General features: G+C 36.6%; 1 long non-coding RNA gene across 6 annotated transcripts; it reads left to right on the top strand.

Moving 5' to 3' along the window:
• The first annotated feature begins 8,405 nt into the window (after positions 1-8,405).
• LOC141697642 (uncharacterized) lies at positions 8,406-12,655 on the top strand. 6 transcript variants are annotated; one of them, XR_012564795.1, is made up of 8 exons: positions 8,406-8,967; positions 10,595-10,711; positions 10,798-10,863; positions 11,005-11,062; positions 11,152-11,259; positions 11,368-11,451; positions 11,790-11,892; positions 12,223-12,655. It is a non-coding gene; the product is annotated as an uncharacterized LOC141697642 (long non-coding RNA). The 6 variants fall into 6 exon arrangements; XR_012564793.1 differs by lacking the exon at positions 11,005-11,062 and having other exon boundaries at positions 8,406-8,964; XR_012564797.1 differs by lacking the exon at positions 11,005-11,062 and having other exon boundaries at positions 12,341-12,655.
• The last annotated feature ends 2,705 nt before the right edge of the window (positions 12,656-15,360 follow it).

Genomic DNA, 15,360 nt, shown 5'->3' with positions numbered 1-15,360 from the left:
AATGATATGCTAAAGTCGATTTCATTCAAGTCAGAGCCAAATTTTCACAAATTGATGGATATGGGGCTGCTCGAACCGATTCGAGTTTCAGAGAAAACTAGGTTTTTCAAGTTTGAATCGGGGTTTTTTTTTATTTTTTCTCCAATTAATTGGTTTTATCTATTTGTTTCAGGTTTAGTTTGGTTTGCTTTGGGTTCTAATTGAATTTCTGAGCTCCGGATTAGCTTTCCCTCTATAATTGAGTTTAGTTTGGATGTTTAAATTCCTGCAAAGCGTGGTAGCCGGATCTGGAGGCAGCCTTATTCTTCTGCTTAGGGCTCTTGTCTTCATTCTCCTGCTACATCCAAGGTAATGTCCATTCATTTTATCTCTGCTTCCCTGCTTCATTATTAAGTATCAATCATTTATATTTATTCAACACCATGGCTCTTGAAAATGTTCATTTATTCGAGGTTTATTTCTACATATGTTCACACAAACAGTTTAATATACAAGTATAATAATTAAAACTCTTTAATTTGTTTTATCTTTCCAGTACACAAGAATGCAGATTCTCTCTTACTAGTTACTTGGCTCTGGCTGTATTTGATTTTATATAAAATTCAGAACACTTAAATTTAAAAGTAACATGTACAATGGTTATTTCTTGTTACTGATAGTTTTATCACTTGTGTACTTGGTTAGTTGAACCAGGTCTTGGTGTATAAGATTGTATTGTTGTTCATATTTAATGCCTGATTCTGTTTGATCCTTTTGGCACAATTTCATCCTTCTTGGCAAAATGACAGACCACCTCAATGTTGGGTTTTTATGTTGGTTTGTGGTTAAATTGGAAGCCTATGGTTTGTGGTTTGATATGACTATTGATTGTTAGTCAGATAGTCAGACCTTATAGCAAATTATAAGGGATACATTCATGTTGTCAGATTGAAAGTTGTTTGGTGGAGATTATGAAGGAATGAGGATTTTTTCACTTCATGCTATGTCTTCTTTCCTATTTCCTGTGTAAAGCTTGTCATTGTCTTATATTAGTCATGACTTGTTGAAAATTGGATGCTAACCTCTGCACTAATTCAGTAGGTTGTATCAGAAGTACGCAAGACAGTTAAATCTTTAGGCTTCATCGAAGTTGAAACACCAGTTTTACAGGTTTGTTTCACTTAGACTTGAATTTTGTTATGTTATAATTTGTATAAACTTCCTGTTACGAACTCAAATATGAACTTGTACTTTTACGTATTTGGTACGTTGTGCATTACATTTTCTAGCTCCGTGATATTTCACTACGCAGCTGGTTCCAGTGGCAAACCCTTGACCATGTTCTCTATTCACATCTCTTTGATCTTCTTTTTGCCCATGGTTCCCATCTGGCGGTCCTCGTTTGTCCTTTTCCAGTGGTGTTTCAGTTGACATGCCGCTTTCTATCAAGTCTTCTTTTAAACAAGTGGTTTTTTAAGACTGTTTGTCATCAGGTTGATGTTCTGAACAAGGTCAGGGTCTGTGACTTTATACACACACAATCTACTTAAAATAGTGTATTGTATGAATGTACCTTTATCTTATTGTTATTATATAACTTAATGAGAATAATTTTCTAGATTCCTATACTAATTAGAATTCTACTGGTAATTTTGCAGGATGGGGAAGTAGTAGAAATAGTGAACTCATGGGATGACAAGGACACAAGTGGTCTTATTCAACACATTATTTCTCCTGAATTAGTTAATAGCAGAACTCATGGTGATGGCTGGAGTACTTTCAATTCATCAACATTAGATAATATATTACTTCTTGATTTATTTTTTAGTGTCAATGATATATCTTTTATGTTTCAATTCATGTTACGATTAATTTTTGTTATGATTTAGGATGGCAAAATAAGTAACAGTCCATTTTAAAAATTGCAGTTTAATTTTATTTCTCCTAATTTTTCAGTTTAGCTGTTGGGATGCATATTACTTTTTTTCTCTACACTGACTGTTTGTGTATGTTCATATATATTGGGATTTGCTGAATAGATGTAAACTGAATTTTACATCACTGACTCACAGGAAGGCATATGTAACTTGGACTCAAACTACTTTGTTCATTATCTTTGGGGTATCATGTGGTTAGGGCATGCTGGTAAAGGAGGACATTTAACAAAAAGTGGAACAAACACTTGCGTCGGAAGTCGAGGAGAATGTGAAGAGTTTTTAGTATTGCTATTTTATTAAGTTTATCTTTTTTTTCTAGTATTTAATAAAGAACCTGAACTATTTTTTTTAGTTAAAATAATTGTTATTGTCTTAGTTTTAGACATGTTATGGTTTGAATATTTGAGTTGGTTTGGATGTAATACATTTTGTGGTATGTAATGATATTTTGGGATTATTCGATTTCGAATCGCTGAATTTCTTGTAGTATTGCTTTGTACGTATGAAAGACATGTTAATGGTATATACATTCAATTTACAAACAAATCCTGTCAAATTAATATAATACAAATCATTATAATAAATGGGGCCCACCTGTGGGCCCCATTTTTTTTTGCAAATTCAAAGTGTAAAGGTAACATACACAGTGTGATACTATAGACATACTGATAAGTGGCATTTTATGCCACTTAGAATGTCTTATAATAGCTTGAATTAATGTCTTGAAATCAAGTATTTTGTGTATTTGATGCGTTTTCCTAGTGCCTTTGCATTTCAGGGTCTAACTTGCGAATTTAGGGGGATTTCATCAAAATAAGCCTAGGGAAGTACTTGGAATCAGTTGCGGGAAGTTGTGCGAAGAAATCAGCAAAATCAGGAGCAAAAGGTTGGTTTTTCCAGAAACTGTCCAGGCACCCGCCTGGGATGTGGGGCGACCACCTAGAGGTGCAGGCGCCCGCTTGGGACCTGGGGCGGCCGCCTGGGGTCGAGAAAATTAATTCTGGATTTTTAATTTGTATTCTACTGGGCTTCTGAAGGTGCTGTTTCTTGTGGACTCTTATATAAACCTACTTGAGAGACGTTTCACAATAACAAGCAAAAAAAGAACAAGTATCAATCAAGCAAGGAGCCAAGAGAGAAGATTAACAAGACCGTTTTAGCACACCACAACGAAGAAGAGGAAACATATGTTATCTTGTGATTCTTTTATTCATTGTAACAGTGGATGCTAGTTTTCTTTACTTTGAACCTTAATACTCTTATGACGTACTCTGGTTTTAATAAGTATTTTATTAGTTTAAATTGTCGTGTTATTATCATGTTTTCATATGAACCCATAGTGATGATGAATTCTATCATGGGCTAATCGTGATCATGGGGTCATAACAGATTTACAATGAATTTCTTTAGTTAATTGTTTTAATACCTTGGTATGTGATGGTTGTTTGATATCTAGTATAGGTTGTGCTTATTCGTCTTATGTGCGTCGCGAACATATAAGATAGCCTGTTAATCTCTTATGAAGCGAAAGTGAATCTTGAGATTTAGAACTTGCCATGCTAGCATAGGTTCATGTATTGTATGCATGATTAGTGGGTAACTCTAACCGTTTTACCTGCCCTGTGTAATCATAATGAATAATTTGCTCTTAAATCGTTATGTTGTCAAATTCTGTAGACATTCAGGGTCTCAACATAATTGATGTATATTCAACTTCTATCTTAATTGTGGATGCTTGGTAGAATGGTATTTATGCAACGAAAGTTATCTTTTATCAGTTTCGCGTTGTTCGATTAATATCATCACCGTTACATGCTAAGGGTATAATAATGACTATTGATTGAAGTAGTAATGAAGTTATGATCTCATGTGTGTTTAATATTATTAATTCAAGTGTTATTTAAGTGTTCAATTCTCGTAGTTAATTATAGTTAATAATTAGTTAATCAACCTTAAGTGTTATTGTCTTGACATTGATAAGTAATCATACATTTGTGCCTAATAAGTTTTTGGCGTCGCTGCCGGGGACTCGGTGTTAATTTGTTTAGTATATATACTTGACATCAGTGGTCATTAGGACTCATTGATTAAGACTTGTTACTTATTATTTCCAGTTATGTTTCAGGTACTCTAGTGAGCGTTTATGCAAACACGTTCTCGCACTCGCAAGAGGACTCTAGATACGGCTGAGGAGACAGACTCAGTTCTTGATATTCCGGAGAAGATAGATTTTGAAGATTCGGATAAAGAGAGTGAAAAGAAAGAACCGGTAATCATGGGTGATCGTATAGTTCCAACAGATCCAGCTCTTATGGACTTTTATCGGCCTAAAATTGATGACACTCAGTCAAGCATCATTCATCCGGCTATTCAGGCTAATACTTTTGAAATCAAGCCGGGCACTATTCAGATGGTGCAAAATTCTGTTTCTTTCGGAGGTGCTGCGATTGAAGATCCCAACATGCATATCAGGAGTTTTGTCGAGATCTGCAGTACTTTCAAATATAATGGTGTTACTGATGAGGCTATAAAGCTGAGGCTTTTCCCATTCTTTCTGAGGGATAAAGCTAAGGACTGGTTACATTCTTTACCAGTTGGGTCCATCACTACTTGGGAAGATCTTGCGCAAAGGTTTCTGGTGAAGTTTTATCCAATGGCCAAAACTGCAGCTATGAGGAGTTCTCTTACTCAACAGAATCTATGTGCGAAGCTTGGGAGCGCTATAAGGAGATGTTGAGAAAGTGTCCACATCATGGTATGCCTGACTGGATGGTGATCACTAGGTTCTACAATGGTTTGGGGGCCCAATCTCGGCCTATGCTCGATGCAGCAGTTGGAGGCGCCTTTTGGGCCAAAATCTATACTGAGGCCTATAATCTTATTGAAACTATGGCTACAAACTAGCATCAAAACCCAACTCAAAGGATGATGCCTGGGAAGGTAGCAGGCATTCTGGAAGTTGATGCAGCAACCAACAGAATCTATGTGCGAAGCTTGGGAGCGCTATAAGGAGATATTGAGAAAGTGTCCACATCATGGTATGCCTGACTGGATGGTGATCACGGGGTTCTACAATAGTTTGGGGGCCCAATCTCGGCCCATGCGCGATGTAGCAGTTGGAGGCGCCTTTTGGGCCAAAATCTATTCTGAGGCCTATAATCTTATTGAAACTATGGCTGCAAACGAGCATCAAAACCCAACTCAAAGGATGATGCCTGGGAAGATAGCAGGCATTCTTGAAGTTGATGCAGCTACAACTATTACAGCGCAGCTTTAAGCGCTGTCTTTGAAGGTCGATTCTTTAGCCAACTATGGAGTCAATCAGATAGCTATGGTTTGTGAGCTTTGTACAGCCTCTCATGCTACGAATCGGTGTTCTCTTGTTAATGAATCTATTCAGTATGTGAACAATTATCAGCGACCGCAACAGCCTGTGCCAGCTACTTATCATCCTAATAACAGATATCATCCCAATTTCAGCTGGAGCAATACTCAGAATGTTGTTCAACAACCACATCAGCAAGCTGTAAGTAAGCAGTTTAATCCACCTGGATTCCAGCAACCTCAGCAATATGCTAACAGGCAATCATACCCTCAACAAGGAGGTGCTGCTCCACCTTTTAGTGCTGATTTCGAGGAGCTAAAGCTGTTGTGCAAAAGTCAAGCTATTTCTATCAAGACCATGGATAATCAAATCGGTCAAATAGCCAATGTCATGCTCAATCTTCAACCTGACACACTTCCCAATGATATTGAAGTGCAAGGCAGGAAGGAAGCTAAAGAGCAAGTCAAAGCTATTACCTTAAGGTCTGGAAAAGTTGCTGATGCTGAAAAAGCAAAAGAGGGAGAAGCTGAAGTTGTAGATGAAGAAGAAAAGTAAAAGGAGAAAGAGGGGGAACCAAGGAAGACTACTGTTGAACACACTCTGCCTGAGGGTAATACAGGGGAGAAACAGCTCTATTCTCCGCCACATTTTCCTAAGCGATTGCAAAAACAAATCCTGCATAAGCAATTTGGTAAGTTTCTGGAGGTGTTCAAGAAACTTCACATCAACATACCATTCGCTGAGGCTCTGGAGCAAATGCCTAATTATGCGAAATTCATGAAAGGTATTCTTTCAAGGAAGGTGAAACTGGATGATCTTGATATCGTTGCTCTAACGGAAGAGTGCAGTGCTGTGCTGCAACAAAAATTACCTCTAAAGCTTAAAGATCCAGGTAGCTTCACCATTCCTTGCACCATTGGCAAGTTGTCATTCGACAAGTGCCTTTGCGATTTGGGAGCAAGCATCAAACTGATGTCGTTGTCTATCTTCAAAAAGCTGAATTTGCCTGATCCAAAGCCCACCTATATGTCTTTACAATTGGCTGATCATTCTATTATATACCCACGAGGCATCGTGGAGGACTTTTTAGTAAAGGTGGATAAGCTCATCTTTTCTGCAGACTTTGTCATTCTGGATTTCGAGGAAGATAAGAAGATTCCCATAATCTTGGGAAGACCTTTCTTGGCTACAGGCCGTACCTTGATAGATGTGCAAAAAGGTGAACTTACTATGCAGGTGCAAGATCAGGATGTAACATTCAATGTATTTAATGCGATGAAATTCCCTACAGAAGATGAGGAGTGCTTCAAGGTGGATTTGATTGATTCTGCGGTAACTTCAGAACTTGATCATGTCCTAAGGTCTAATGCCTTAGAAAAAGCCTTATTGGGGGAATTTGACAGTGAAGATGAGGAAGATAATGAGCAACTACATTATCTAAATGCTTCTTCTTGGAAGCGAAAGGTAGACATGCCATTTGAATCTCTTGGTAATACTGATCTCAAGAATGCTGAGGGAAAACTCAAACCATCTATCGAGGAAACACCTACTTTGGAGCTTAAACCAATGCCAGAACACTTGAGGTATGCTTTTTTAGGTGATGCATCTACTTTGCCTGTTATTATTGTATCTGACCTTTCAGGTAGTGAGGAGGACAAGCTCTTGAGGATCTTGAGAGAATTCAAATCGGCCATCGGATGGACTATAGAAGATATAAAAGGGATCAGCCCTTCGTATTGCATGCATAAAATTCTGCTAGAGGAAGGTAGTAAACCGATTGTTGAGCAACAGCGAAGACTTAATCCTATCATGAAAGAAGTGGTGAAGAAAAAAATTCTAAAGTGGCTGGATGCAGGAATCATATATCCAATTTATGACAGTTCTTAGGAGAGCCCCGTGCAATGTGTACCTAAGAAAGGAGGTATTACTGTGGTAGCAAATGAGAAGAACGAGCTCATCCCCAGTCAAACAGTCACAGGATGGAGGGTATGCATGGACTACAGAAAGTTGAACAAAGCCACGAGGAAGGATCACTTCCCTCTTCCATTTATTGATCAGATGCTTGACAGGTTGGCTGATCATGAGTATTATTGTCTTCTGGATGGCTATTCAGGTTACAATCAGATTTGCATTGCACCAGAAGATCAAGAAAAGACTACTTTCACTTGTCTATTTGGCATATTTGCTTTTCGCAAAGCTTTTTTTGGCTTATGTGGTGCACCTGCCACTTTTCAGAGATGCATGATGGCAATATTCTCTGATATGATTGGAAATAATGTCGAAGTGTTCATGAACGACTTCTCCGTCTTTGGACATTCGTTTGATGAATGTTTGAATAATCTCCGTTCGATGCTCAAAAGGTGTGTGGAAACTAATTTGGTGCTCAATTGGGAAAAATGTCACTTCATGGTGCAACAAGGCATCACGACGTCATAGATTGGATTCTGCAACCCTTCACGGTGGGGTTGCAAAGAAAAGTGTAATAGTAGGCTTCAAACCAATGTCTACCGCAACCCCTCTTTTTTGATGTTACCGTAGAGTCAAAATGTGTTACCAAAATGACACATATAAATAAAGATAATTTTTTTGGAATTTAACTAATTAGTAATTTTTTACATAGATATGAAATAATAATTGAAATATATATTTTATTTATTTTTAGAAGTTAATAATATTAGTGGAGTGATTTGAAATATTATAATGATAAATTGAACGCTTTATAAAATTTATAAATTGAAGTGACTAATGGATTTATTTACAATATTCACTACGCCGCCATAAACGACATTATACAACATTATTAAGTAATGTTGCCGTAAAAAATATTGTACCATCACCACATTAATCTAACCTATTACAACAAATTTTAATTATGTTAGAAAAGAAGTAAAAAATATTGACAAGGCTATTATAAATTAAAATATTTATTTTTTATTAAAATTATGCTGACGTGCCACTGGGGTCTCTACAAGTGGGTTCATTGATACTGATGTGCCAACTGTGAGAAAAACAATTAATTTTTTATTTAATAAAAAATTATAAAAACTTATGAAAATAAAAAAGTAAATTAAATATAATTAATAAAAATCAAACAAGTGTTATAAAATTAATTAATATATTTTTATAATATAAACTGTTGTACAGGGATTTGGTGAGCTGGGAAATGTACCTCCTACTAGCTTTGGGGGAAATATTGAAGGCCCCTCCTCTCAGAATCCTACCTACTTGCTCCCCCAATTCTCATTGACAACCGTAAAAACAGATATTACAATTCTATCTCTATCTCTATATATCTACTCGAATCTATATAACATACACTTTCTCTCTTCATAATAATCAGTTTTATTTCTACAGACTCTAGTGATTCAGATTTGATTTTCCCATGATTTGATTGTTATTTAAATTGGATTCAATCAGCAGTCCAACAATATCAAAGATTTACTCAAATACTCTGCTCAGATGCTCTCCCAACTTCGCACTTCCAGGCCACACATAAGAGCTTTGCATACTCTCTCTCTCTCTCGCCCCTTCTATTTACTTTTAATTTTCCTAAATCCCTTTCTTCTTTACTTCTAGTTTTCCTAATTTTTTTCTTATTTTAGATATGAGAGCATTTGGTGAACTCCGAAAGATCGAGATATTCTTCAGAGAAGACACTGAACGCGGTTACTCTACTAATTAGCTTTATGAACTCGTCCAGCACGCTCGTAACATCTTGCCCAGGTTGTAAGTTATATTACCTCTTCTTTCGTAATTTCACATTGCATAGTTATCAATCTATTGATACCAAGAAATGATGAATCTCAAGGAACCACCGAGTCATTTTTTGTGTTTTTCGTATCACTAGCGTACATCGTTTCAATTCACAAATTTTATAGTATTGTCAATCGATTAATACCAAGAAATGATAAATCTCATGGAACCAGTAAGTCATTTTTTGTGTTTTTGGTATCACTAGCATACCTCGTTTCAATTTACAAATTGCATAGTATTGGTCCTCCTATGAATACTGCTAAATGAGTTAGTTCATGATATGTTTCTAATAACTAAGTATATAATTGTAGCAACTCTAGTGAGTCACGTGCCTTTAATATTGAGACACATTTTTAATTTTAACAAATGCACTGTGTCAATGTATATCTAACAATGCATTTTAACACATCTTAGAAAAAAACTTGAAGGTGATAAATAAAGTACTACAATAATTTTAGGATCCTGGTGAATTGTCCACTGTGACTTGTGAGTTATTTTCTTAACCCGCAAATTTCCCACCCAATTAAAAAACAGATTGGGAAAATGTTTATGATTTATTGTTTTTTTCCTTCCGGTACATATATTGTTAGCACATGTGGTTCTAAAAATTACATTCTTCTTATTGATCAGTCATCATCACTATCCCTGTGAAAAATAAAAAATTTTAATTACACATATATAGATTATGATCGACTACACATGTTAAAGTGTACAATTCCTACTATGTGCTGCTCCAAACATTTTCAAAAAATAAAAATCGTAAAACTGGTTTATATGCTGCTAGAAAACTGGCATTCCTAAATTCAAATATGCCTATCAGAAATATATTAGACACCACTTGGATCAGAGTATATCAGCATAGCAGTGACATGTTCCCTATATTGACCTGGTAGAGACAGAGCACTTACCAGTCCTGCACTAGCATAATCTCGAATAAAAGCTGCATCCTCATAACGCTCTTCCTTTATGGCTTTTCGCAGTTGTACATGATTAACATAAAAAATGAAGCAGCAGAATAAAAAAGGATCTTTTCATTGATCTTACACTGAATTATAGTTATTTTGTGTATTTGTATTTGTGAACAATAAAAATTCAGCGAGTTTTATTTGCACTTTAGTGTATTTTGTATTTGCGAGTTAGAAACTAAACTTTCATGTTTAGATTAATCATGTATTTATTTAGTGAATTTGAGAGGTTAGTAGTGGAAGTTGGCTCCCCCTCTTTATATTGGTTATTAATTACAAATGGCATGAGGGATAGTGATTAGCGACTGATGTTGGGGGAGTAGGTCTGGTGGAGGTCGGAGGGTGCCTTGGTTTGGGGGAGGGAGGGTAGTGTGGATGGAAAGTGAGAGCATTATCTATTATTTTTGCTGGTTCTTCTAAGTTTTTACGTGTAGTAGACCATAATTTTTCCGCTAACTAATATATCAGATATATGCATGCCTCATATATTGTGATTCATGTGTGTAATTATAGAGTTCACCAACCAACTTGAGATAGTGTGTAGAGAAAAGAGCAAGAAGATTTAAGGCAAAGCAGGAAGCACATTTTCTTGATATAGCATGAACTTTTATGATGAAAATTGTTTGTTTTAACAGTCATAGCTGAGTCGAGCCATTAGTAGAGAAAACTATGAAGAAGCTGCCAAACTTAAGGTGGCAATTGCAGCTGCTACTACAACGGACGCTGTTAGCAGAGTGATGTCTCATCTGAATGTAGGTGAAGTATTTTATGTTACATGTGAAAATATCCTTTTTTATTCTGCTGCTTCATTTTATATGTTAATTATGTCTAACTGCAGAAAGCCATAAAGGAAGAGCATTCTGAGGATGCAGCTTTTATTCGAGATTATGCTAGTGCAGGACTGGTAAGTGCTCTGTCTCTGCCAGGTCAATATAGGGAACATGTCACTGTAGCATTATAATGTCAATTTAATTACATGAGCTTGCATTTAATTAATGATTTTATGTAAGACCTCGTGATCTCTTATATGTTTAACATTGTACAGGTTGTATTTTTATTTTGTGCCTCAGTATTAAAAAGTTTCCATATTTTTTTAATCAGAGGTTTGTGCTATATATAGAACAAGATGTATATGGTTGCTTTGCGTAGACTCTAGTTTGTTAATTGATAGTTCTGTTATCATTTTTCTCAGCTCTCACTTCCGATTGGTTACTATTTCCCTGCAAAAACTTAGTGATGTGACAATTAATTCAGAGGAAATTCTAACGACCCCTTCAGAGCTTAGAATTGATTCAATATGGTAAATTAAATCAATATCATAAGGGGCATATGAATTGATGTAGACTTGAAAAGATTTCGATAAGCCTCAATTTTTTTTACTTTGTTGATATATTCCTTCTCGTGGCAGTTTTTTATAATGGATGAGAAAAGGTCAAGGGATGTGTTAGAGGCTTTTATAAAGCTCCATGAGGAAGGCCTTATTTTTAATCAGGTCATTGCTTATATCTGGTTATATATGGTTGCTTATACAGAGTTTTTTTTTCCATATTATTTAATCTATTTAATGTTGACCTGAATCACTCCGTGCCAACAACATTCATTATTTTTCCAAGCCTTTATGTGTTCTGCATGTTTTTGTTAGTTGATTATGTATCTTTTGGCTTCTATCTTTCAGAAGCGGGATTATTTTCAGAATTAGGAGCTTGAACATTATAAATGGTTATATATATGGATTTTCTGATAGTGGCTAACTGTTTTTCTTCCTATTCTAGCGTTATCGTTATGTTATCGTTATCGTTACCTTAGACATCAAAAAATTTCCATTGACAGGTGAACTTCGATCCAATAACAGTCGAACAATTATCGTTATCGTTACGTAAGTGAGAGACATCAAGACTGATTGCCAGCAGTGAACTACATCGTCCCATGGGATGTAAGTCGAACAATAACAATCCAAAGGTCATGTGTTTATAGTGATTTAATACTGTACTTGTTTATGACTATACTGATTGAATGAGCAGAATCTGATGATTATCTCAATCTGTTGATTCTCTCCTCTAGGTGCTTGTGTTATTAACTTACTATGCTACTGTGTACTACATCTTCACTATCTTAATGGACCCTTTCACAACCAGAGCCTCAATATGTCATATTTTCAGTATTCAAGTTAAATATCACTATCTTAATGGTCCCTTTTACAACCAGAGCCTCAATGTGTCATATTTTCAGTATTGAAGTTAAATATTGGCTATTAATTTTGCAGGTGCGAATTATTAGTTTGTTTAGGAAGTATGGGGCATTGGTCCAACAGCTGCTTTAAAACTTGTATGAAAAGGGTTGTCGAATGTTAGATGATCTTGTTAGCCTGATTGTTTCTGTAGGTTCAAGAGATGGAGCTGCTTATACAAAAAGCTGAAGTGAATGTTCTACCTGTTCAGAAGTGTTCTACCAGCATTATCGTTTTACTTTTTTTCCCAATACTACGATATTTATATTTTAAATTGTGTAACTTTAACTTGTTAAAACTTTCTCTTTTGTTTTATGGTTGGTAGACAATTGGTGGTATAAGGATGGTAGTATGGTGATGGTGAAGGTAGTTGTGTTTATTTGTGATAACGGATGTTACGGTTGGTGGATTGGTTGATTGTGTTGGTTTTAAGACTATGGTCTTATTTATGTGCATGCCAATTTACAAATTGTTCCTTACATTTTTTTTAAACTGTTGCAATAGGTCTTTATAGCGTTGCTAATAATCAATGTAAAATGTTGCAAAAAACACTAAAAACGTTGCAAAAAAGATTTAAAAACATTGCACAAGGGTTGTATTAGTTGCCTACATGTGGGGCCCATAAATATTGTACTGATAGCCTAAAACCTGTTGTAACACTTTTCAAGTTCTATTGCAACCCCATTGGTGTTGCAATAACATGTTTCTGTAACGGATAACCAAGAGTTACAATAGGGTGTCCGCGGGGTTGCAAAAAACTTTATTGCAACGCCTAAAATTGCAATCCCGAAAAAGAGTCGCAATAGCCTTTTTTTGGCCTTTAACAACGCTTTTTTGGCCTTTAGTAATAGTTTCTTGGGGTTGCAGAATCCAATCTATGGCGTAGTGCATCATTCTTGGGCATAAAGTCTCCAGCAAGGGCCTCGAGGTGGATAAAGCCAAGGTTGGGGTCATTGAAAATCTTCCGCCACCTATTTCTGTGAAAGGAATCCGTAGTTTTCTTGGTCATGCGGGTATTTATCGGTGTTTTATCAAGGACTTCTCTAAGATATCTAAGCCGTTGTGCAATTTTGTCGAGAAAGATGTGCCTTTCAAATTTGATGATGAATGCTTGGCAGCATTCGAGAATCTCATGAAGAGTTTAATAACTACACCAGTTATTACGACACCTGATTGGACATAATCTTTTGAGATGATGTGTGATGCAAGTGATTATGCGGTGGACGCAGTTCTTGGGCAGCGCAAGAATAATCTCTTTCATGTGGTCTACTATGCTAGTAAGATGCTTAATGGAGCTCAAATGAACTACACCACTACTGAGAAGGAGCTTTTGGCTATAGTTTTTGGTTTCAAAAAATTTTGATCTTATCTACTTGGGACAAAGGTGACAGTATTCACTGATCACGCTATCATCTGCTATCTGGTCTCAAAGAAGGATTCAAAGCCTAGACTTATTCGCTGGGTGCTCTTGCTACAGGAATTTGAGTTAGAAATCAAGGATCGAAAAGGTACTGAAAATCAAGTAGCTGACCATCTCTCTAGACTGGAGAATCCCGATTCTACTTCACATGATAAGACATTGATCAACGAATCTTTTCCAGATGAGCAGTTGTTTGCAGTTCAGGAATAAGAGCCATGGCTCGTAGACATTGTGAACTATCTTGTCAGCAATATAATGCCTCCTAATATGAATGCGGCTTAAAAGAAGAAGTTTCTGTATGAGGTGAAGTGGTACATGTGGGATGAACCATATTTGTTTAGACAAGGAGCTGACCTGATCATCAGGAGATGTATCCCATTCTGTGAGACGGAGGGGATATTACGAGACTGTCATTCCACAGTTTATGGTGGACATTATGGTGGTGAAAAGACTGCAGCTCGTATTCTTCAAGCAGGTTTTTTCTGGCCTACATTGTTTATGGATGCACATCAGTTCATTTTAAGGTGTGATCGTTTCCAAAGAGTTGGGAATCTTACTAGAAAGGATGAGATGCCTTTCAATGTGATGCTTGAAGTTGAGGTATTCGATGTTTGGGGAATCGATTTCATGGGACCATTTATCTCGTCCTTCAATAATCAGTACATCTTGCTGGCAGTCGATTATGTCTCGAAATGGGTAGAAGTCAAGGCTCTACCGACAAATGATGTAAAGGTAGTGTTGAGTTTTCTTCATAAGCAGATATTCAGAAGGTTTGGAATGCCACAAGTTATCATAAGTGATGAGAATCGTAAGTTTACTTCTACGATGCAACGCTACAATGTGAATCAACGTATTGCTAATGCCTATCATCCGCAAACTAATGGTCAAGCTGAAGTGTCTAATAGAGAGATCGAGCGCATTCTAGAGAAAGTTGTTTGTCCATCAAGGAAAGATTGGTCTTTGAAATTTGATGAAGCTGTATGGGCTTATAGAACAACATACAAGACTCCAGTTGGGATGTCCCCGTTTCAACTTGTCTATGGTAAAGGATGTCATTTACCTGCGGAGCTTGAGCATAAGGCTTATTGGACATTGACGAAGTTAAACCTTGATCTAGATGCAGCTGGGAAGAAGCGAATGCTTCAGTTAAATGAACTTGATGAATTTTGACTGCAAGCGTACGAAAACAACAAAATATAAAAGGAAAAAGTGAAAAGGTGGCACGACATGAAGTTATCTCCTAAGTTATTTGTGCAGGGGCAACAAGTTCTTTTATTCAACTCTCGTCTCCGACTTTTTCCTGGAAAGTTGAAATCAAGGTGTTCTGGACCATTTATCGTCAAAACTGTGTTTCCGCACGGAGCGGTGGAAATTTTTGAGAACGATCTGGGCCAAGCATTCAAGGTTAATGGTGAGATATTGTAACACTATTATGGGGATACGGAAAACCGGGAAGTGGTTAGTGTCGTTTTATTGTCAACTTGATCGCACTACTCTACGTCAAGCTAATGATGTAAAAGAAGCGCTTTTTGGGAGGAAACCCAAGATGTGAGACTATAGGAACCTTTAGAAGTTAGTAATCTATCCAAAAATCCAAAAAAAATAGAAAAAATTAAAGGAGAATTTTTTTTTTCCAGGAACCCCGCAGGCGCCTGCCTGCTAGTTCCAGGCGGCCGCTTGGTAACTGAGGCGCCCGCCTGCTGGTTCCAGGGACCTCCTGGAGCCCGACTATTTGAATTTTTTTTTCAGCCTTA

The sequence above is a fragment of the Apium graveolens genome, chromosome 11 (genome assembly GCF_009905375.1).
Source record: "Apium graveolens cultivar Ventura chromosome 11, ASM990537v1, whole genome shotgun sequence".
NCBI classification, from domain to species: Eukaryota; Viridiplantae; Streptophyta; class Magnoliopsida; order Apiales; family Apiaceae; genus Apium; species Apium graveolens.
Note: the sequence above shows the minus strand (reverse complement) of the source record. Positions and strands in the feature narration are given on the sequence as shown.